The sequence below is a fragment of the Cervus elaphus genome, chromosome 10 (genome assembly GCF_910594005.1).
Source record: "Cervus elaphus chromosome 10, mCerEla1.1, whole genome shotgun sequence".
NCBI lineage: Eukaryota > Metazoa > Chordata > Mammalia > Artiodactyla > Cervidae > Cervus > Cervus elaphus.
Window position 1 is genome coordinate 21,456,264 of NC_057824.1, and position 24,065 is coordinate 21,480,328.

Sequence of the window (24,065 nt, forward strand, 5' to 3'; positions counted from 1 at the left end):
CAGTGGGCCCTTTCCCTCCCCAGCTCCTGGCGGAGGGAATCAGGCATGCGACGGGTAATAATATACCATTTCATGGCACTTTGAAGGAACTGCCGTAATTCAGCATGAAAACCCGCTTTGATTCTTATTTACAAAAATAAAGCCTACCCATGCCTACAAGCACATGGCTTTCCCATCACTTGCCATTCCTGTCTCTGCCTTCTTTTGGATGACCCACAAAGAGCAACTTCAGAGCCTCTCCTAGCCTGCCAAGCGCCCGATTATTTAATTACAGTTTTCTAGCTTCAGCACTTCGCCCTTACCTGGGAATGTAAGTGAAATGTGTCAGAAATAAAGAAATAAATTACAAGCTAAATCAATAGAAAAGAACCGTGCAAATTGGTATAGCGGTGGATATATGTTTATCCAGAGGCTTTCAAAGGCATTTAGACCTTCAAGGAAAAGAAAAAAAAAGACAAAAACAGGGTAAGTTGGAGAGGTGGGTGGAAACACGAGAGAGACGGTGTGTCTTCAGACAGCCCCTGCCTGTATCTGTCTGGGCTTCCTGCAGATCCCCTGAGGTCAGCCTTCATGTTCCTCTCCAACGAAGGCGCCAAGACGCGGTTTCCTAAGTGGAAAATTTAAAAGTAATTTTTCACCTTGAGAGAGAGGTTTCCTTCTGTTTAATGCTTACTCAGGCAAGACAGCAAATCTAAAAAACAAACAAATTGGAGGCACTTCTGCCAAAACTCCACTCAGACAGAACAAAAAAGATGGAGCAAGAGCCTTGGCTTCTGGGCTGCTGCTGTAAGGAGGGCGGGGTAAAGTTTGGAAAGCCACGCCTCTTTTTCTAGGCTTTTCTCAGAAATTAAGAGCAGCCTCTTCTAAAGTCCTTAAGGCATTTTCACTGTCATTTTTATAGATTAAGCAGAATTGAAATATTGAGGGTATGTCCTTGTAAGGATTCTGTACTCAATTCCAAAGTGTGGGGTTTCCGCCCCCACCATGATGCGTGTGTCAGACTCTGCGACCCCAGGGACTGTAGCCCGCCAGGCTCCTCTGTCCATGGGATTTCCCAGGCAAGAATACTGGAGTGGGTTGCCATTCCCTTCTCCAGGGGATCTTCCCAACCCAGGGATCAAAACCACGTCTCCTGCATCTCCTGCATTGCCAGGCGGGTTCTTTACCAGCTGAGCCACCAGGGAAGCCCTGACTATCTCTTCAATAACATAAACTCAGGTGTGGTTGAAAGGGGTTTGTCATGAACTCTTATCACTGAGGAAATTCAAAGGGTTTTTGGAGTTCTGTGCCAGGGACAAAGATCATATATATATCCCTAGTAATAATGATAATATAATTATCTTATAATGTACATGTACATCAAAACAACATATTGTATATCTTAAAAAATACAAATTTATAAAAATAAAAAAACATAAATATATTTGATATTAGAAGAAGTCTATTCTAAAGCTGATTTTTCCCCCAAATTAAATTGCTGGAAGTATACAGTAAAACCTTTTCATCCTCTTAAAAAAAGAAAAGGAAAAAGAAGTGATTTGTGCTGAAAACGAATGCCTCAGGTCTACATAAGGATCCCTTTGCTTAGCATGAGGCAACATACGAACATAGGGACATTATGAAAGACTGTTCAAAGAACAAGGAAATTGTAAGCAGAACAATTACCAAAGATCAGACAGTATTGGGAGATGGTCAAGTTTTAATCAGAAAAAATGGAGGATCCTTGTTGATTATCTGAGGCATTCCATGAAGACTCAGAAAGACCATGATTTAGGAATAAAGCTAAGTTAAACTAAGGTTTTCCAATACTTGCCCCAGAAAGGTTAGATCACAAAATAAGTCTCAACAAATTTAAAGGGATTTGAATCTATAGATTGAGCTCCCATGGGTTTTTTTTCCATAGAAATTGACAAGTTGATTCTAAAATATATGTGGAAATTCAAAGAAACTAGAATAACCTAAATAATTTAGAAAATGAAGACCAGAGTAAGCTACAATAATCAAGGAATTGAATAGAAATAAAAATAGAATAGAAACTGGTATGAAGATGACTATATAGGTCAATGGAACCCAATAGAGCATCCATAAATATAGTGCATATCAATTGATTTTCAACGATTGTGCTGAGGTAATTCAGTGTGAGAATGGATAATATTTTCAATAAATGTTACTGGAACAACTGGATATTTATATGAAAAGAGACCAATTTCACACTGTATAGAAATTAACTAAAAGTGGATCATACATCAGAAGCTAAAAGCTAGCATTTTGAACTTTCTAGAAAATAGGATTATTTTTTATGGTCTTGGGGTAGACAAGATTTCTTAGGGCCCAAAAGCTGAACCTTAAGTGAAAAACAATGAGAAATTGGGCTTTATAAAAATTCAAATCTTCTGCTCTTTAACTGATACTTAGGAGAATGAATGAAGGGCTGCCCAGGTGGTGGCTCAGTGGTAAAGAGCCCACCTGCCAATGCAGGAGACACAAGAGATGCAGGTTTGGTCCCTGGGTCGGAAAGATCCCCTGGAGGAGGAAATGGCAACCCTCTCCAGTATTTTTGCCTGGAAAATCCCATGGACAGAGGAACCTGGTGGGCTGCAGTCCATGGGGTCGCAAAAAGTCAGACACAACTGAGTGACTAAACATACAAGAGAATGAAAAGGCAAGTTACAAAATAAAGGAATAAATGTGAAATGCATTTGAATATATACTTTTATGTTCTTTTTACAATGAGTGGTGTTGGTTTCGTAAGTTGGAATAACAACAGAATTAGCTTCATAAACATGTCTGTGTCAGAACACCTCATGGTTGGTACCTTCCTTTCCCTTCCTGGTTATACCCAGTTTAGGACTTGCATGACAGTAGTCACTGATGAAACTTACCAATGTTAAAAGCCCCTCCCATTTCCGTTGTTTCCGGTGATGATTCCTTCTTCGGCTCCATAATAGATGATTTCCAGTATCACCTTCCCAGAATACAGGCTTTCATTGGAGTGTTCACTGGAGTCACCAGGAGGATTGGAGAAAACACAGATTGTTTTTCACTTCTGGTTCATTTCATACTTTTTGTATCCTAAGAAATCTTGTCTACCCCAAGACCATCAGCTGGTGCACTGCGAGGAAAGTCAAAGTGTAGAAGATTCACTGTTGAAACACATGAAAAGAAAAAAAAAAAAAAAGGTATGGTAAGTCCCCTACATATGAACCAGTTCCATTCTGAGAAAGCAAGTTCTAATTGTTTGTAATCAACAAAGTTAGCTTGGTATTCAACTAACACACGGGGCTATATGTTACTATTCTGGGATAGATTTATGATATTTTCAGACAAAATAATACACAAAAAGCAAACACAAAAAATAAAACATTTTTAATCTTACAGTATAGTACCTTAGAAAGTACAGTAATTCAGTCCAACAGTTGGCATTCAGGGGCTGGCATGGACTGCACAGGCAAGAAGAATTACTGCCTGGAGGAGGTAGGGGGGGTGGGAGATGGTAGAGCTGAAGGGTCATCAGCAATAGGAGATGGAGGACAAGCTGGAATCTCACATGTACCTGATGCTAATGGAACACACGTTCGTATTGTTTCAAACTTTGCCACTGGAAGGTTCGAATGGAGGGGACTGACTGTATCAAGCTCCTATTGTGTTTCAAGCCATGAGGTAGGACTTTGCATAAGTATTCTTCACTTAGTCCAGAAATACAGTTTTAATTCAAGAAGTTTTATATCCCTATCATTATCTTCAACAATTGAAAGAAAAATACAAGCACACATACCTATGTGGTGTTTTGCTTGAAAAAGGAGACTTAATTCACAATCTGTGGGAACTACATAAGCAATTTACCATAATTGAATAAACAATTGGCTTTTTTTTTTTTGAGGGATGTTCTAAGCTCATTATCTTTTTTAGTATTTATTATTCTCATTATACAGGAGTCACTTCATCAATAGCACTTTAGGCTAAGCTTTAAACACTGAAATAGTAAATATAACTCCATTATCTTCTGTTTTCTAATACTGTTCTTCCATCTTGAGTTCTCCCACACCCAACACACCCTTGGCCCTGACTTATAACAACAATAGATAATATGCATTCAGTGCCTGCTATGCCCAGAGCCTGCTCTAAACATTTCACATATATTGATTCATTTAATCTTTGTAACCACATTATAGGGGAGGGACAATTAGACCATCATTAGCGCCATTTTCCATTGTTGCTTGACTTCTAGCTCAGTTTCACGAACCTGCACCTCATCTAATTGCTTTCTCTTGCAGTCAATATGTTGACCTCAAAACCCGTTCTCTTCCCATTTTACCATTTCATCCACTAAAAACAGCCATGGTGGGATAATTTAAAGAGGGAGGAATTCATATTTAGTGGGAAACATGTGGATTAGACGGGCTTCCCAAGAGGCACTAGTGGTAAAGAACCCTCCTGCCAATGCAGGAGACATGAGACTCAGCTCCAAATCCCTGGATTGGGAAGATCCCCTGGAAGAGGAAATGGCAACCCACTCCAGCATTCATGCCTGGAGAATGCCATGGATAGAGGAACCTGGCAGGCTACAGTCTATAGGGTCGCAAAGAGTCGGGCATGACTGAAGCCACTTAGACGCATGCACGTGTGGCTTAGAGGAGAAATTTTCAAGAGTAATTTTTAAAAGCATAATACTCCTTGAATCAGTTCTAATGAGATGGATGAAACTGGAGCCCATTATACAGAGTGAAGTAAGCCAGAAAGATAAAGACCAATACAGTATACTAACGCATATATAGAATTTAGAAAGATGGTAACGATAACCTTATATGCAAAACAGAAAAAGAGACACAGATGTACAGAACAGACTTTTGGACTCTGTGGGAGAAGGCGAGGGTGGGATGTTTCGAGAGAACAGCATCGAAACATGTGTATTATCTAGGGTGAAACACATCACCAGCCCAGGCTGGATGCATGAGACAAGTGCTCGGGCCTGGTGCACTGGGAAGACCCAGAGGAATCGGGTGGAGAGGGAGGTGGGAGGGGGGATCGGGATGGGGAATACATGTAAGTCCATGGCTGATTCATGTCAATGTATGACAAAAACCACTACAATATTGTAAAGTAATTAGCCTCCGACTAATAAAAGTAAATGAAAAAAAAAAAAAGCATAATACTCCATCTCTGAGTTCCTTGAAATAGAGAAGGCTGAAGACTGAGTTCCCTCACTTATATAGGATGGGGAGTTGGATATGATTTTATTTAAACATTAAAGGACAGAAGGATGAGACCCCAGATCAATGGGGGAGTTGGCGGGCCCTGTTGCTCCTGTCATCAGGATAGGCAAAGGTATCTGATATCTAGATTTCTAACATGGCTTCCTGATTTCAGAAATGCTGCTGCTCTAGGCCTCTGAACTCAGCAGTTGGGGTTAAAATCAACTTCAATTAAAATTTTCACACAATTTTTCCAGCTTTATTGAGGGATGTCTGACAAATAAAAATTGTACTTATGTAAAGTATACAACATAGTGACATGATATAAGTATACATCGTGAAATGATCAAGCTAACTAAGCTGTCCATCACCCCACAAAGTTACTGTTTTGTGTGTGTTTGTCGGGGAGTGGGAGGGCGAATGCTTGAGAGCTACTCCCTTATCAAATTTCAAGTATCCAATACATCATTATTAAATATGGGTGCCATGCAGTACCTTAGGTCTCCAGAACATGTTCATCTTATAACTGAGAGGTTGCATCCTTTGACCATTACCTCCACATTTCCTCCAGCCCCTGATGCCTGTCAGATGCCATCATTCTACTACCAATCAATTTCAATTTTTTTTTTTTTTGCAACTTTCTTGACTGGAGTGGTTTTTCTCTTGGGAAAGTATAAGGTATAACTTTAGGTTAAAATCCCATCTTTTCTTACATATATGAATTGGCCTTGTCCCCACGTAAGGAAGGGCTTCCCTGGTGGTTCAGATGGTAAAGAATCTGTCTGCAATGCAGGAGACCTGAGTTCGATCCCTGGACCAGGATCCACTGGAGAAGGGAATGGCTGCCCACTCCGGTATTCTTGTCTGGAGAATTCCATGGACAGAGAACCCGAGTAGACTACAGTCCATGGGGTCGCAAAGAGTTGGATGTGACTGAGTCTCTCTCTCTCTCTCTCTCACACACACACACACCCCACTCATGGAGAGGGAGAGAAGTTTAGATTAGATTCAGATACAAAGACAGCCGTAGATATACCGACATATTGATATAAAGCATTTGTCAGAAGAAAATGCAAGGAGATTACGGGTGCATATAAAGGGGACACCACTCTGTGGCTGAGGACTTATAGAATGAATTTCTTCAGGGGAGGACACGGGAAGTGGGTCTCGAAACATGAGTATAAATCAGAAGAGGGCAAAAGAACATGAGGCAGGGAGAACCCCATGAACACAAGGCTCACCAACAGAAAGCCGCAGAGCATGTTTGGGGACCAGAAATTTCATCAGCCTGCTTAGACGGTAAAATCGGCATCAAGAGGTTGAAGAGGGGGTGAGAGCCAGTTCTTGAAAAGCTTGATGCCCCATCAACCTGAATCCTCACCTACAGGATGGGATGAGGGCACTGTTGTCTAAGCAAGCCCCTTCCTGACCATCTCTGGGGAGGTGTCTTGAACATAGCAGGCCTGTTTGTATGCAGCTGGTATTTGAAAAGCTTTTCCTTCATGTTCCTTGATAAAGAAGGTTTTGCAACATCACTCACTACATTAAAATGCTTTCCTAGCTTCAGGGGACTGAAAGCATTTTTATTATGTTCCGACATTATTTATCCTTCCGGTACACAAGAGTGAGAAGCAGAAATCCAAAGAGAAAAATCCTCCTAACGTCTAACACACCGCCACGGTCCATTTGTCTGCTTCCTGCAGAGGTAGAGAGATGACAAAAAATGTGGGAGAGGGCAGGCGCCTGCCCCTCTCCCCTTCCCAGGATATATGGACGGATGGGGGAGAGCTCTCAGGATATCCACCACTCAAAATTGAGCCTTCATTCTCACTCATGTCCCAAAACCTCCTTTCAACAGGACACTTTTCAGACCCGCTTTCCTCTGAGAAGCTCCATGCATTTGGTCATACTGTCTGCAAGCTCACCCAAGGATGGTCTTTAATCAGCAAGGAAATCATCTCACTGGGGTAGCAATTAAATCATGTCAGTGGAGATGAATTCATTTGCAGGAAATGTATTAATTCTTGGTATTGAACAACAGGTATGAATTTTTATCAAACATCCCCAAATAGCCTGATGACACAAACTGAGCCTGAATCAATTTAAGGTAACATGAGTTAAATCAGTGTTTTTCAGACAGCTGGGGAGTCGCTCCTATATATTTTCAGAAGTGTTGTATGTGCCTTGCAGAGGAGATTTTTAACATCACTTGGGTGGAGGAGACTGCGGTGGCTTGTTCATCATTGTTGATCCACACTAGAATCTGCTGGGAGGGAGTTTGCTGTGACTGGGGCCAGCTGTACACATCTCCTACTTGTGCCTGTGGTATGTGTCCACCCCAAGTTGCAAATGTCTAAGTAGCGTATATTGGGTTGGCCAAAAGGTTCATTCGGATTCTTCCCTAAGATGCTATAGAAAACCTGAGCAAATTTATTGGCCAAGCGAATATTTTCCTTCTGGTCCCCTGGCTCCAGGTCGCTTTGTGTCTTGTCTGTCCCAAATTCAAAATAAGACAGAACTGAGTCCTAACCTTGACTCTGCACCTCACTAACTGCCTCATTTCTTCTCTTTGACCCCCATTTCCTCTATAGGAAATTATAGATAATAATTAACAGAGCTTTAGTGAGGGTTCAATGAAATGATATATATATACAATGCTTCATTGGGGATGGACATGCTATGTTTAAATTAGATAACCAGCAAGGACCTAACTGTGTAGCACAGGGAACTCTGCTCAATGTGGCAGCCTGGATGGGAGGAGCATTTGCAGGGAGAACAGATACATGTGTATGTATGGCTGAGTCTCTCTGCTTTTCACCTGAAAGTATGACAACATTGTTAATCAGTTGTACTCCCATACAAAATAAAAAGTTTTAAAAAAAAACTTCCACACAATCCCTGGCACCCAGTTTAAGAGCTCCATGCTAATACTTGTTGTTATTTGCTACTATACAGTGGGCTGTGTCTGACCCATATCACTGATGTGTAACTCCTCTCTGTAATGTAATAGGGTGAGGATCTAGTGTATTGTGTGACATTTTCCCGACGCAGGTAGAAAAATAGTCTCCTTCTGAGAAAGGGCCTTCACCTACAGAACGGCTTTAAAATATTGTGCCAGACACTGCCAGCAATTCTAACACAAGAAATCTGTGATGTCTGGAAAACCTTGGCAGGGCTATTTCTCTTGGGGCTCTCGAGGATTCAAACAGGTGCACAGTCTTGACCTTACACCGCGAAGGCATGATTTTTCTCCAGCCTGAAGCATGACGGCACACCTCATATAAGCGCTGGAGGCCATGGCCCCGGGAAATTGGAAGCTGGAAAATAAGCATTCCAAAGGTGAAAATGTTTCATCTAGGTATTAGAGGAGGAGAAGAATGTGTTTGCTAAGAGTAGGGCCTTCAACATCCACGTGGATATGTTTAGTGCCTTCACAAAGGTGCCCTTGCATGCTAGTCTAATTGCATCACCAGTGGGAATGGAGATGAGGGTAGGAGAGCGCCACCATTAGGATCTGTTGATTCGGAAAGGGGTTTGGGGGGGGTGTAGGGGATGGTAGTTTTTCCCCTGTTTGTTTTTTTTTTTTTTAACAAAAAGGCATATTCAGATGAAAACAAGGAAAAAAATAGAGAGACCTGAATAAGAAAATAATATTCTACCAAGCTAGCAAGAAGTGATCATTGATAGCACGTTATTGTTAGCACAGTCTCTGTCTCCTTCCATTTTTCTCTCTCTAAACATTACTGGGGCATGCTTATACATCAAAACTATCCCCTATTTAAAATAACTTGCACAATTCACACTGTTCATGGGAATGTAAACTGATGCGGCCGGTATGGAGATTCTTTGACAAACTAGGAATACATCTACCATATGATCCAGCAATCTCAGTACTGAGCATACACCCCGAGAAAACCACAACTCTACAAGACGCATGTGCCCTAGGGTTCACAGAAGCACTGTTTACAATAGCCAGGACACAGAAGCAACCTAGATGTCCATCAACCTGGTGAATGGATAAATATCTGGTACATATACACAATGGAATATCACTCAGCCATAAAAAGAATGACTTTCAGTCAGTTTTCAGTGAGGTAGATGAACCTAGAGCTGTTATACAGAGTGAAGTACGTCAGAAAGAGAAAAAAAATATTGCGTTCAGTTCAGTCACTCAGTCATGTCTGACTCTGCGACCCCATGGACTGCAGCATGCCAGGCCTCTCTGTCCATCACCGACTCCTGGGGTTTACTCAAACTCATGTCCATTGAGTCGGTGATGCCACCCAGCCATCTCATCCTCTGTCTTCCCCTTCTCCTCCCACCTTTAATCTTTCCCAGCATCAGGGTCTTTTCCAGTGAGTCAGTTCTTTTCATCAGGTGGCCAAAGTTTTGGAGTTTCAGCTTCAGCATCAGTCCTTCCAATGAATATTCAGGACTGATTTCCTTTAGGATGGGCTGGTTGGATCTCCTTGCAGTCCAAGGGACTCTCAAGAGTCTTCAACACCACAGTTCAAAAGCAGGAATCTAGAAAAATGGTACTGATGAAGCTATTTGTAGGGAACGAATGGAGACAAAGATGTAGAGAACAAACGTGTGAACCCAGTGGAGGAAGGAGAGGGTGAAACGAATTGAGAAAGTAACATTGATGTCTACATACTACCACGTGTAAAATAGCTAGTGGGGAGCTGCTATATAGCACAGGGAGCTCAGCTTAGTCCTCTGTGATGACCTGGATGGGTGGGATGGGGGTGGAGGGGGGAGGGAGACTCAGGAGGGAGGGGATATATATATATATAAATATGACTGATTTGTGTTGTTGTATGGCAGAAACATACACAACATTGTAAAGCAATTTTCCTCCAACTAAAAAATACAATTAAATAAAGTTATAATTTTAAAATAAAAAATAAGTAAACAAATTTAATAAATAGTTCAACAGAATTCCAGAGAACACATCTATTTCTGCTTTATTGACTATGCCAAAGCCTTTGACTGTGTAGAGCACAATAAACTGTGGAAAATTCTGAAAGAGATGGGAATACCAGACCATCTTACCTGCCTCTTGAGAAATCTGTATGTAGGTCAGGAAGCAACAGTTAGAATTGGACATGGAACAACAGACTGGTTCCAAATCAGGAAGGAGTATGTCAAGGCTATATACTGTCACCCTGCTTATTTAACTTATATGCAGAGTTCATCATGAGAAACACTGGACTGGATGAAGCACAAGCTGGAATCAAGATTGCTAGGAGAAATATCAGTATCCTCAGATATGCAGATAACACCACCCTAATGGCAGAAAGTGAAGAAGAACTAAAGAGCCTCTTGAAAGTGAAAGAAGAGAGTGAAAAAGTTGGCTTAAAGCTCAACATTCAGAAAACTAAGATCATGGCATCTTGTCCCATCACTTCATGGCAAATAGATGGGGAAACAGTGGCAGACTTTATTTTTTTGGGCTCCAAAATCACTGCAGATGGTGACTGCAGCCATGAAATTAAAAGATGCTTACTCCTTGCAAGGAAAGTTATGATCAACCTAGACAGCATATTAAAAAGCAGAGTTGTTACTTTGCCAACAAAGGTCCGTCTAGTCAAGGCTATGGTTTTTCCAGTTGTATGGATGTGAGAGTTGGACTATAAAGAAAGCTGAGCACAGAAGAATTGATGCTTTTGAACTGTGGTGTTGGAGAAGACTCTTGAGAGTCCCTTGGACTGCAAGGAGATCCAGCCAGTCCATTCTAAAGGAGATCAGTCCTAAGTGTTCATTGGAAGGAGTGATGTTGAAGCTGGAACTCCAATACTTTAGCCACCTGATGCGAAGACCTGACTCATAAGAAAAGACCCTAATGCTGGGAAAGATTGAGGGCAGGAGGAGAAAGGGATGACAGAGGATGAGATGGTTGGATGGCATCACTGATTCGATGGACGTGAGTTTGGGTAGACTCCGGGAGTTGGTGATGGACAGGGAGGCCTGGCATGCTGCGGTTCATGGGTCGCAAAGAGTTGGACATGACTGAGTGACTGAATTGAACAGTGCATTTTAGTAAATTTATTGAGTTGTGTGACCATCACAATAACCCAGTTTCAGAGTATTTTCGTCATCTGATAAGATCCTTCATGCTCTTTTATAATTAATCTCCATTTTCTTCCCAGCTGTTTCCAACTTAGGGTTATCACACATTATGCTCCTAAAGAACGTTTGTGTGCCAGTTACATGCTTTCATTTCTCTAGGCATGAAGCTGCTGAGTCACCTGATAAATTTATGGTGAACATTTTCTGAAATGGCCAAACCATTTTGCAAAGGAGCTGTATATCGCTTTACATCCGCACCAACAACATATAAGGGTCCCCATGTCTCCACCTCCACAAATTTGTTTTGTTTGGCTTTGAATGGTCTCACGAGCATGAAAACTACTTGTAATTCCATGTGACTTTACTTAATCCAGGGCTTTCTTGGTGGCTCAGATGGTAAAGAATCTGCTCACAGTGTGAGAGACCTGTGTTCGATCCCTGGGTCAGGAAGATCCCCTGGATAAAGGAAAGGCTACCCACTCCAGTATGCTTGCCAGGAGCATCCTATGGACAGAAGAGCCTGGCAGATTACTGTCCATGGGGTCGCAAAGAGTTGGACATGACTGAGCAACTAACAATTTCACTTAATCCAAAGAATCAGTAAGATGGAAGCTTCAGAAATCCTTACACATCTTATCACATAAGTAAACAATGTCATGGTTTTCTGCTGATCAACAGAGTTTACTTCTTTTTGGCTCAGTTTTCTCCCCTCTCATCTGCACGAACATTCTCATGTGTGAATACGTATTGCATGTGTCATAGTTTAAATTATTCTGAATAAGCCTGGCATGGCAAATTGCTGGCACAGGTGAGATGCCCTCCTTTCTTCTGCTCACACAGTCCTTGCTAATCATTACTGCTGGGTGCCCAAAGGACCGCAGAATCTTTTCCAATGCAGAGTTCCAAGCAATTGTGTTAGCAACCAATTGGTGATGAGATGAAGGATGAAATTGATTTACCATGCTGAATATGTAAAGGTATGCATATTGCCTTTTCATCAATTAAATTTATATCATCTGCATGTACTAAGCAATTTTTCCTAAAATAATTTTCACAGTCTGTGATAGTCTATCATATGAAGACATGATAATTTAACCATTCACCTATTTTGAATATATGCTTCCCCAGTGATTTATTTCTATCATAAATGATACTAGAGTGAATATCCTATATGTTTGTATATCCTAAAAGCAGAATATTGGATTGAAAGAGTAGGAGTCTCACAATGCATCATTGGTCTTTTCAGAGGATACGTTTTATTTGGTCCTCATTTTTCTGATGGATAGAGGTTCAGGCTGGTGATTATAACTCAGACTTTTCCTGAGATACTAACCAGTCTGTAGCATTTTCTTAAATTTCTCTTAATCCCTGGTATTTATGTGAATGCTGCCCCCCCACCACTCCACTTGGAAGTTCTTGCTTGCTTTATCATGCAAAATCAACTGTTTTGTTTGTTTTCCCATTTAAAAGGGGAAGAATATTATTCCTTCTTTGTTTCTTTGTCCTTTGATAAGTTCCTAGTTCTAGAAATAGTCTTCAAAATCTGGTCAAAGAGTTCAAAGCTCTTTGTTTTGGTTTTGTTGTGGGTGCTCATAGGAAAACGTGGGGGCTTCCCAGGGGGCACAGAGGTAAAGAGTCCGCCTGCCAATACAGGAGACAAAAGAGTTGGAGTTAGATTCCTGAGTCAGGAAGATGCCCTGGAGCAGTGAATGGCTATCCACTCCAGTATTCTTGCCTGGAGAATTCCATAGACAGAGGAGACTGGTGCGCTACAGTTCATGGGGTTGCAAAGAGTCAGACATGACTGAGCAAGCATGCACATAACATACAGGAAAATGTAGCTGAGGACCTAGGTAAAGTGGATAAGTCAGCTTCTTCCTCAGGGAAGAAGGACCAAGCTTGGTCCAGCATCCTGCATCCTCAAGAGGATTTCAGCTTGGAAACAAGTCTAAAAGCTACAAGAAGCTGATGCACCCAAGTTGAGGGCATGACCATCATGGGAAGACCAGATGGCTTGCTCACACCTTGCTGCATGCTCTGGTTTCCCTTCCAGTTTCCAGGACTTACGTCTCATTCAGAGTCACATCCCAATCACTCTGGGTCCCTCCCATCATGGACTGTGTATGTCACACTCTCCCTGGAGTCTAAACAAGGTCATCACACATCATACCCAGAGGTAGTGTGGTAGGCAATGTATTTCCATAGGATTTTTTCCCCCTAAAATCCTTCTCTGCTGTTGCTGAGTCAAAGATCACTAGTTTTCCACATCTCAGCCTTCCTTAAAAAAGAGTTCAGGCAGACTGATAGGGTAAACGTCAGTCTCTCCAGCATCATTCTCCACTCTTGGAGGCACTGTGATGGCAGGGTTACTTCAGTCATGATTTGGGGCTTCTGGAATTCATTGGTGCCTCCCTTGGTGGCTCGACGGTAAAGAATCTGCCTGCAATGCAGGAGACCCTGGTTCAATCCCTGAGTTGGAAAGATGCCCTGGAGTATGAAATGGCAACCCACTCCAGTATTCCTGCCTGGAGAATTCCACCGACAGAGGAGCCTGGTGGGCTATAGTCCATGGGATCGCAAAGAGTCAGACACGACTGAGCTACTAACACACACACATACACACAGTCCATTGAGGTTATACCCAAAAGCAAGTGTCAAGAGGGGTAGGGTGCCTTGCTGTTGGCTGCTGTACCCCCCAGCACACTGCAGGTATCCTAGAAATGTTGAGTGAATGAGATAATGCATATGATGGTTCATAGTAGCCTTAATCCACACCACCAACACAACAACTTCACTCCTGGGTAAACATCCAACAGAAATGAACACTAGTGTCCTCCAAAAGACACTATGTGCAAGAATGTTTATCACAGCATTATGTATAACATATGAGACTATTAATAACTGTAATGTTCATCCTCAGTAGAAAGGGGTCCATGCATTGTGATGCATTCAAAACATGGCTGATACACAAAAATAAGGATATAACTAAACACAATAAGACTCTGCACTCTCAATATAGAGGCCTGGGCTCGATCCCTGGTCAGGGAGTTAGATCCCACAAGCAGCAACTCCAAGTTCAAACGCCACAACTAAAGATCCTGCATGCCACAACAAAGATCAAAGATCCCGTGTGCTGCAACTAAGGCCTGGCACAACCAAATAAATAAACACACACACACAATAATAAGACATCATTAAGTAGGAAATGGCAGGCCACTCCAGTGTTCTTGCCTGGAAAATTCCACGGACAAAGAGGGCTACAGTCTAAGGTGTCACAAAGAGTCAGACACAACTGAATGACTGAGCACGCAAGCACTGAAAGAATATTGAATAAAAGAAGTCGATCCAAAATGTATATGTCACATGATCCCAGGTATACGAAATTCAAAGACAGGTAAACAGAATATTCAGTGATAGAGAACACAGAGGTAACCTTAGGGAGATATTGATGGGGATGAGGCTAGAATCAAGAACTGAAACATTTTCATGTATCGATTAGAGTGTTATTTCCATGAACACATCCATGTACCCATCTGTCCAAACTCTTCAAGCTCTATGGTTAGATGTATATGCTTTGCCAGATGTAGGTTGCAACTCAATTTTTTTGTGTCCTTTTTATTTTTTTTAATGTTGCATCACAGCTTTTCATGACCTGTCTCTTACCTCCTTGGATGCTCATATTTCCCTATGCATATTTTGCTACTTATTACTACTAACCAAAGGATCCCTGAATATAATATAATATAAAATATTATAATGAATATAATTTGATAAACATAATATTGCTTCACTATCCAGAGTTTGCAAATCCTATTTCCTTCTCACTCCTTAAAGCCTGGAAAACTGTCTACAATCTTCAGATACCATTTAGATGTCATTCCTTTCCAGGATAATCTGTTGGTCCCCTTTCCACCAAGACTGCATCAACCAGGTGGGTTTCTCTGAGCCTTCACATCATCACGTATTTCACTCTTAATCCAAACATAAATTGAAATTGCCTGAGTTCTAGGCCATCTCTCCTCCTGGATTCTGAAGTCACTACGGGCAGAGGTCCCACTCCGGTTCCCAGCTGAGTGCCAGCGTAGAATGCACTGCCAGGCAGCTTGGAGGACCATAAGCGAAGCTCCTAGGATTGAATCCTGCATCTCTCCTCTCAGAAGCTAAACTATAGCATCCGCAGTCCAGAATTTTCTCCTCCCCAGCGTGTTGGTGTTTGTAGGGCTTCTGCTCAGGCCACACCAACACATCCTTTGCACAAGGCCTGTTGGAAAATTAGATCAGGTGGCTTCCCCGATGTAACATATGACACTTTTCTAATTAGGGCAATGTTTAATTTACTGTCTCATGGCTTTTTGAATAAATATAAATTGTCATACTAAAGTGACAGGTGTAAAACCCAGGATGGCTGTGTTAGAGAGGTTAATCTACTGTTAATCAAATCAGTTCTGCCTGACTTTCTCCCGGGGAGTGAGAGATAATGGGCCTGTTTAACTGGAGATTAGCCAGCTTTTGGCTGCAAATCCCTCTGGGCTCACCTGAGCCTCTTTGTGTCTGCTCAGAATGAAGATATTCAAATGTACTCCTAATTAAGGTGGGGACCTTCTCTCCTCTGACATCCCATGTAGGCAGGACACTTTCTGCTGGGTCTTTCCATTTACCAGAAGGGTTTTTTCCCCCTCTACTTCCAGTTACTTCTGGAATATTACTAAAAGCTCCCCACCCCCCACCACTGTAAATTCCTGCCAGAGATGGAATTGGGCATCTCCAGTCTCCACTGCCCTTGCTGCTCCCCACTGCGAAGGTGGAGAACTTGGGGCATGATGGAAAGCCGGCCTTGGCCTTGAGGTCACCATGGATGTGTCTATAGCCCAGGGAGAGAAGGGCTCCAGTGTGAAACTGCTGCCACAGGAACTGGAGATTGGGACCCAGAAGCAGAATTGGTCTGGGGTCTAGGAGACCATGTCAAATGGAGAGGGTGGGTGGTATGGAGAGAGTAACATGGAAACATCTTTTACTATATGGAAAATAGGATAGCCAATGGGAATTTTCTGTGTGATTCAGGGAACATAGACTGGGGCTCCCATCATGACTTCTTTTATATATATATAACTGAATCATTTTGCTGTACACCTAAAATGAATACATTGTAAATCAACTATGAAAGTGAAAGTGGTAGTTGCTCAGCCGTGTGTGACTCTTTGGGACCCCATGAACTGAAGCCCCCTCTTCCTTGTGACCAAAACAGAGAAAAATAGAATTACCTTGAAGGGCACATGCATGCCAAATTGCTTCAGTCGTGTCTGACTCTGTGCGACCCTGTGGACTGTAGCTTGCCAGACTCCTCTGTCCATGGAATTTTCCAGGCAAGAATACTGGAGTGGGCTGCCATTTCCTTCTCTAGGAGATCTTTCCAACCCAGTGACTGAGCCTGGGTCTCCTGTATTGCAGGTGGATTCCTTACCACCTGAGCCACTTCAGTTAAAAAAAAAAAAGAGGGGAAAAAAAGATTTTGGAGAGATTGATTGACAGTTTCATTATGTGGATCATGGAAGAGTAAACAGAACAAGAATCATTACCATTAATCTGAACCACCATTAAAGGAAGGTGATATGATGGTGTGATTAAGACTGAGGGATACTGAATCAGAGTGCTAGGTTCAAAACCTACCTTAATGCTCAAGTTATATGATGATGAGCAAGCTAGTTAACCACCATAAATAAGTCTCATTATTCTCACATGTAAAATGAGGTGGTTGTGATTAAGTGAGATAACATGCGCAATGCATTTATAACTGTACCTGGCCATAAAGAAACCAAATAGTCATCCATTATCATCATTATAATCCCCATCATCATCATGACCTCAGTGATGTTACCATCTTCACCATCAGTCATCACCATCAGCAGCACCATCAGTCATCACCATCAGCATCACCATCAGCATCACCATCAGTCGTCACCATCAGCATCACCATCAGCAGCACCATCAGCATCACTATCAGTCATCACCATCAGTCATCACCATCAGCAGCACCATCAGCAGCACCATCAGTCATCACCATCAGTCATCACTATCAGCATCATCACCATTAGCATCACTATCAGCATCATCACCATCAGCATCACCATCAGTATCACTATCAGCATCACCATCAGCGCCATCACCATCAGTCATCACCATCAGTCATCACCATCAGCATCACTATCAGTCATCACCATCAGCAGCACCATCAGTCATCACCATCAGTATCACTATCAGCATCACCATCAGTCATCACCATCAGTCATCACCATCAGTCGTCACCATCAGCATCACCATCAGTCATCACCATCAGTCGTCACCATCAGCATCACTATCAGTCATCACCATCAGCAGCACCATCAGCAGCACCATCAGTCATCACCATCAGTCATCACTATCAGCATCATCACCATTAGCATCACTATCAGCATCATCACCATCAGCATCACCATCAGTCATCACCATCAGTATCACTATCAGCATCACCATCAGTCATCACCATCAGTCATCACCATCACCATCAGCGCCATCACCATCAGTATCAGCACCATCAGTATCATCACCATCATCACCATCAGCAGCATCACCATCAGCAGCATCAGCATTGTCAGCAGCATCATCACCATCAGTCATCACCAGCAGCAGCATCACCAGCAGCATCACCATCAGTATCACTATCAGCATCACCATCAGCATCACGAGCATCAGCACCATCACCATCACCATCAGTATCATCACCATCATCACCATCAGCATCATCAGCAACATCATCACCATCAGTCATCACCATCAGCAGCATCACCATCACCATCATCACCATCAGCAGCATCACCAGCAGCAGCATCACCATCATCCTTATTACCTTCATCACAGTCATCACAATCGTTACCATCACCACATCATCAGTATTAATACTTGCAGAATAATGAGGACTGAGGACATTAAAATTACACTGGCATTATTATCATCTCCACTTTGTCTTGCTCAAGACCACAATTATTCAGGATTGGCACTAGCATTTGAACCCAGTTCTTACATATATTAAAATCCAACCCTCTTTCCAAAAAGTGCGTTGATACAGAGCAAAGAATCTAAGAAACAGGTGGACAACAGGATATACAATCAGATTATACATTTCTGTTAATTTAAGATGTGACATCATATGGACTTTCCAGGTAGCACTTGTGGTAAAGAACCCACCTACCAATGCAGGAGACTTAAGAGACGTGGGTTTGATCCCTGGGTCAGGAAGATCCCCTGGAGGAAAACATGGCAACCCATCCAATATTCTTGCCTGGAGAATCCCATGGACAGAGGAGCCTGGCAGGCTACAATCCATAGGGTCGCAAAAAGTCAGACACCACTGAAGCGACTTAGCATGCATGCATGTGAAATTATATGGTTGGCTGGTTTCCAAAGACTGGAATTCCTAATTCCTAATTATTTGAATTTTGAGATTAAAAAGAAATTTCCATGCACACACTGCTATATTTAAAATAGATAACCAACCTACTATAGTGGCTTCCCCGGTGGCTCAGTGGAAAAGTATCTACCTGCAATGCAGGAGTCGCAGGGGACACAGGTTCAATCCCTGAATTAGGAGGATCCCCTGGAGGAGAGTATGGCAGCCCACTCCGGTATTCTTGCCTGGAGAATCCTATGGACAGAGGAACCTGGCAGGCTACAGTCCATGAGGTTGTGAAGAGTCAGATACTACTGAAGCAACTTAGCATGCACACACTCAAGGACCTACTATATAGTACAGGGAGCTCTGCTCAACACTCTCTAAAGACTTAAATGAGAAAAGAAATTGAAGAATAGATACATATATATGTATAAGTGGGTCACATCGCCGTACACCTGTAACTAACATGACGTTGCTAACCAACTATACTCTGAAACAAAAATTTTTAAAAAATGCTCACCTACAGATTAATGATAAGGACAGGCTTACTCTCTTACATCTTTCTAGCCAACATCCCATTGTTCATCCCCCGTGATCCTGAATTGTCTCTGGATGTTGGAGAGACAAAACAATGTATCCACTTATTTTCCAGTAACTCATCCAGCATGTAAAACAAATAACCAGGCTGACATGTCTGAAGGGCTGTGTTGCGGGCAAAACAAGCAAGCGAGATAGGCTTGCTCTTCTATTTATGGACTATAAACCCTTTACAGTGGCATTGATGAAGGGTTTATAGTCAGTACACAAGCTGGTTATACCATAAATTGTAATGCTATATGATAAACTGGGACTTTATAGCAGTAGTAGATATCAAAGAAAAAAATGAGTGGGAGTCTGAAAGGATCTATCATGGAAGATACTTGCTGTAAGTTTAAATATTCAAGCTTGTTTTTGTCTTCATTTCATTCAAGCATTAGATAATTCATGTTCTTCTGAGTGGGAATTTATAGATTTACCTAGAGATTGTGAGTGTGGGGAAAAAAAAAACCTACCAGAAAACAGAAAAACAGTTGGCATCCTGAATGGTGAATGGCACGGTCATGACGTGGATAAGAAATAGACGAGAAACACTGAATTATTCAAGGACTTGGGCTTTCTATTTTTACATTTGCAGATGACAGGTAAGACCGCCCCTCTAGTTTGGGGCTTGCTAATATGGCCCTGTTGTAAGACATCTTGGTTACCATATAGAGAAATAGAAAATATTTACAGGGAAAAATGTTGAACATAACTTAATTGCCTCTAGTTTACATTAAAACTAAAAGCAGGAGAATGTCAACAAATGTTAATTTCCCACTCTCTCTAATGGGCACACACTCTTTCAGCTCCCAATTCTGTCCTTATTCATTATGGAACCAAAATTGCTGATATTTACTTATTACTTATTTATATTTTCATTTGAAAGTAAAAATAAGCTCATTTGCCATAATAACAGCTTAATATTTCCAGTGCTAGGAAACTGTCTTTTTAAAGATTTCTATTAATGGCCTCTCAGAAGAAGAAATTAGAGAGTTTTCACTTTTTGCATTTGGAATATGAGGGAAGCATCGTTAACTTAGATCATGATCATCACTCACTTAGGTGCCTATTTAGGGCTTCCCTGGTGGCTCAGATGGTAAAGAATCCGCCTGTGATGCAGGAGACCTGGGTTCAATCCCTGGGTCAGGAAGATCCCCTGAAGAAAGGAATGACAGCCCACTCCAGTCTTCTTGCCTGGAGAATCCCATGGACAGAGGAGCCTGGTGGGCTATAATTCTAGGGGTTGCAGAGTTGGACATGACTGAGTGACTAATTTTCTTTCACTTTTAGGGCTGTAGAAAATATGGTGCCTTGAATTCATGGAAGGAACCAGTGACTTGATATTGGCTGAGAGCTGAAATCAACCTGCAGAGATTGAGAGCTAAGAGGATCCATTCCAGAGGCTAGGAGTTCAGCTTCCCATCACATTCTCAAGCCTAGACCATCTACAAATGACTTCCTAGAACGTGTCAAGGAAACTGGCCAGAAAGCGAACCAAAGTGTTAGTTGCTCAGTGGTGTCCTACTCTTTGTGACCCCTTGGACTGTAGCCCACCGGGTTCCTTTGTCCATGGAATTCTCCAGGCAAGAATATTGGAATGGGTAGCCATTACTTCTCCAGCCTGACCCAGGGGTCAAACTCAGGTCTCCCACACTGCAGGCAGATTGTTTACCATTGGAGCCAGTGAGGGAAGCCCTGAGCCACTCAGGGTAGAATTGTCTGCACCAAGTTAGATGTGTCAAGCTCCTCCAGTTAAATCAGGAGATGCTTTGGCAGATATCAGAGCCTGCCTTGTCATAGATCTCTTATAACTGGACTCCTAGAAGCCCTGTGATGCTACTTAAAGTCTCCCAATTTTCTTAAAGCTCTTCCACGACCTGTAAGCTGGAGACCATCCCTCTTGACCTTGGCTCAGTTATCTGACTTTCTTATTAACAAGTAGCTTTGGTATGTCACGCACAGTCTGGTTCACAGTGATCCCTCCTAACTCACATCAGGGCTAGATCAACCAATCCTCTCGATTTTCCTAGGACTGAGGGATTTCCTAGGACATGGGACTTTCCATTTAAAATCCAGAAAATTTCCAACAACTGGGAACTGTTGATTACACTAGTGACCTTGAATTACCAGGAGTGGCTGAGATAGAGAAATTCAGTGATCAGTGGTTCAAGTATGAGTGAGGTTCAGAGGAGAGAACGAGGGAGTGAGAAAGACACAGAACTATTTGTGCAGAAGTGAGGCTGTGGATGAAGGGAAAACCTCTCACTGTTGGGGTTTCCAGACCAGGGAAGGAAAATTAACATCGGCTTGCATGACAACGCCGATGGATTCAAATGGCTGCCTGGAGTTAGGTGTTGAGAAGTACTACGAGGCTATTTAACAAAAGAAACATGAATAATAAACTTCATAGAGTGAAAGAAAGCAATAGAACAATGTATTACTTCATACCCAGAAATGAGAGAGAGAACTAAGAATTAGTCGTGATGACCTGTCACACATTTAAAATGAAATTTTAAAAATCTTAACTAAATAAACTAGAAGCAATCACAGAGGATGAAAATGAGAAACAGAAAATTTGTAAGACTTTTTTTTGTAAGACTTTGATTTAAACTATGCCATGTGCTATTTTTTTCTATGCATAAATACAGTCTAAACAAATAACACTATTTATAACTGTGTCAACCTATTTCGTTTGTTTTGTTCACACAGTCAATATTTTGACAACATCTCTGTCATTAAGTAGTATTCCACAGCTTTATTGCAGATGACTGAGGAATATATTATTACACAGAATATGCCCAAATACGCTTCATTATTGCCAGATATCTGGTTGCTAATATTCACCCATTTTTGACCCACTAATGTGAAAGTTTCACATGAGTCAATCTAATAACATATTTGCTCCTGCCCCAAGCTAATAAAAGGTCCTGTAAGAACAATGGTGATGTTCATTTTTGTGCTTGGATGTGCAAACTTGCATAGTTATTTCCTTCAGGGAAATTCCTGAACTTGAACTTGCTAATTTTAAGGATAAAACTGATAAAGACAATATGGGCATTTGTCATCAACATCAGGCAAGTAAGGCGGAGAAGAATGGGAGTGGTTGGATCCCTCTGTGATGAGGGATCAGAAAGAGGTTCTTCCAAGTTCAGTTGATCACATTCCTTCCTCATCAATGTATCGCTTCACTTGTACTTATTACTTGTTACAGTACAAAGAATGTGTAACAAGATCTTAAGGCTGTATAACTCTTTTCATTTTAATAAATGCATTCAAAAGCATAATTTTGTATCACCGCCAAAAATCCACTATTTTTCTCATGTGTATTTACATTGGCACGTTTTTAAGTGTATCCACGGGCCACCCAAAATCATCCTATTTACCAAGAGCACATGGCACAACATGATAAACACTACATTCAAAGATATTCTTAGGTCTCTTTTTATTCTCCCAATGTGTAGGAAAAGCAAAAATATGCTGAGGACTTCCCTGGTAGTCCAGTGGTAAAGAATCAGCCTGCCAGTGTGAAAGACCCAGGTTTGATGCCTGATCTGGGAAGTTCCCATATGCCATGGGGCAACTAAGCCCATGGGGATGGTGTGCTTAATCGTGTCCGACTCTTTGCAACCCCATGGACTGTCACCCGCCAGGCTCCTCTGTCCATGGAATTTTCCAGGCAATAATACCGGAGTGGGTTGCCATTTCCTATTCCAGGGGATCTTCCCAACCCAGGGATTGAACCTATGTCTCTTCCTCTCCTGTCTTAGCCGGAGGATTCTTTACCACTGTGCCACCTGGGAAGCCCGTGGAAGACCTGGTGCAGCCAAAAAAAAAAAAAAAAAAACACAAAAACCAAAAAACACACAATTTATGATACTTAAAAAAAAAAAAAAATCTGATGAACACGGTTTTTGCTTTCAGCAAAACTGCATACTTACAGGTATTTAGAACTGAATTATAATTACAGTAATTGCCCTGGAGTCTTCTCCAGCTTGGAAAAGCCTGCACTGCTGCGGGGGTACAGGGTTATTAACAACTGTGCCCTACTTTGCTGCAGCTCACTATAGGCTTCCCAGAGAACCCACATATGGGTCACTTTCCTTCACCCTCAGGCAGGTGTTGGCTTGCAAACTGACCCCGTACATGGGGGACAAGATGAGATCCAAGAAAGAGGCAGCCACTCCAGACTAGTAGGTGGCAGGTTTAATAAACAAGGGAATTTACAAAGTTTATCTCTTTCTCTTTTTTAAAAGTCTTAGCATCTTTTACTCATTTAAAAAAAAAAAAAAAGAACTTACCTACAAATTTGTCTTGGGCAGCTGTAAGATGAATAGATCTAGGCATCTCTCTGCCAGAATCTTAGTTTTAACAGATACCCTGTCCAGACAGGCTCAACACTTCACTCTCTCAAAGATACATCAGGGCAAAGCTTCCAATATGAAAACAGTGGGCAGAATGTACATTTCAAGGACAGAGGAACTTCAAATTGCCTGGGGCCTGCCGCGGTTCAGCTCGAGGGGTCAGACGGAGGTCTCATCCTCTCCAAGACCTCCTCATCACTTTCCTAGGGATCCCACCCCTTAGCATCTTAATCAGGCTTCCTCACCAGCTCTTGGAGTCTAATCTTGGGCAATTCGCACCCTCCTCGCTTTGCAAAAGGGCTCTCCGAGGTCTCCAGTTGACCGTCCAGTTCCTCCAGATTGTCTGCCGGCCCCGGGGTGAACAGAACAGGGGACTCTGCAGTCTTCCTCTGACCCCAGTTCTTCCCACTTTCTAACTTGAACTTCCACCATCAA

The 24,065-nt window shown here is 42.1% G+C and overlaps 1 long non-coding RNA gene across 1 annotated transcript; it reads right to left on the reverse strand.

Moving 5' to 3' along the window:
- Positions 1-415: 415 nt before the first annotated feature.
- LOC122701997 lies at positions 416-24,032 on the reverse strand. The gene is made up of 3 exons (XR_006343170.1): positions 23,876-24,032; positions 2,883-3,143; positions 416-607 (listed from the first exon to the last, which is right to left on the reverse strand). It is a non-coding gene; the product is annotated as an uncharacterized LOC122701997 (long non-coding RNA).
- Positions 24,033-24,065: the final 33 nt, after the last annotated feature.